The sequence below is a fragment of the Salvelinus namaycush genome, chromosome 22, assembly GCF_016432855.1.
Source record: "Salvelinus namaycush isolate Seneca chromosome 22, SaNama_1.0, whole genome shotgun sequence".
Taxonomy (NCBI): Eukaryota; Metazoa; Chordata; class Actinopteri; order Salmoniformes; family Salmonidae; genus Salvelinus; species Salvelinus namaycush.
Window position 1 is genome coordinate 18,572,354 of NC_052328.1, and position 1,416 is coordinate 18,573,769.

The following is a 1,416-nucleotide window of genomic DNA, read 5'->3' on the forward strand; positions in this document are numbered from 1 at the left end:
GACGCCAGACACTTGTCACTGAAAAATACTGTTGGCTGCAACTGTGTTAAAGCCGGTTAAAATAGTGTATATTTTGATTAGTATAATTATTTTGTTGTGACATGAAAGTAAAGGGCTTTATGTTTTTAGAATTATATCGCAATTGACATTCAATTCGCGTTTAGATGGCGTATTTGGCTGTTTCGGCAGCCAGAATCAGTCTACCTCTGAAAATAACATAAGATCCTTGGACCTTAAGGAGTGACGGTAGGCTTCTTAAGAGTACATCTTGGGCTAGCGGCCCCCATGCACTTACCACAAATTCCTCCTTTTAGTAAATTCCCAATATATTGTACATTGCTTTCCATTACTCTTTTTTTTGTCTGGTCATTAGCAGGATATACATGATCCCCATTTCAGCTTCAAGATGCTGGGAATTTGAAATACAGAAAGAGTAGATTGTGCTGATTTATTAGCACATTGAACCATATCGCAACCTGTAGACACGTTCCAGCAGGTATATCTCACTGATCATCCCCAAAGCAATCACCTCATTTGGCCGCCTTTCCTTCCAGTTCTCTGCTGCCAGTGACTGGAACGAATTGCAAAAATTGCTGAAGTTGGAGACTTTTATTTCCCTCACCAACTTTAAACATCAACTATCTGAGCAGCTAACCGATCGCTGCAGCTGTACATAGTCCATTTGTAAATAGCCCACCCAATCTACCTACCTCATCCCCATACTGTTTTTATTTTATTTACTTTTCTGCTCTTTTGCACACCAGTATCTCTACTTGCACATCATCATCTGCTCATTTATCACTCCAGTGTTAATCTGCTAAATTGTAATTATTCGCTCCTATGGCCTATTTATTGCCTACCTCCTCATGCATTTTGCACACACTGTATATAGACTTTCTTTTTTCTACTGTGTCATTGACTTGCTTATTGTGTTATTGGCTTGTTTATTGTTTACTCCATGTGTAACTCTGTGTTGTTGTCTGTGTCACACTGCTTTGCTTTATCTTGGCTAGGTCGCAGTTGCAAATGAGAACTTGTTCTCAACTAGCCTACCTGGTTAAATAAAGGTGAAATAAAAAAAATAAAACAGTTTAAAAACTCAGTGGATAGTGCTAAAACATTGACGTCATATCTGCGTTCTGCCATCTTTATGCACGTTCGTCATTTGGCCGCCTGTCTAAGGCAACCTACGTGTCTTTCTTACAAATATATCAATCAAATTGATACAACTCCCTGGCCTAATCAAAGTGACATAGGGTTTCTGTTCTATGCAGTTTTACCAGAACGTTCTGTAACGTTGCACTCCACTTAACGCATCCCAGGTCAGACGTTTTAAAGGTGACTGACAGCAGTGTAAACCTGTACGGTACATGCTGTGTCATCGTCCCGCCTCTAGATAGCATTCATTGGCGGTTG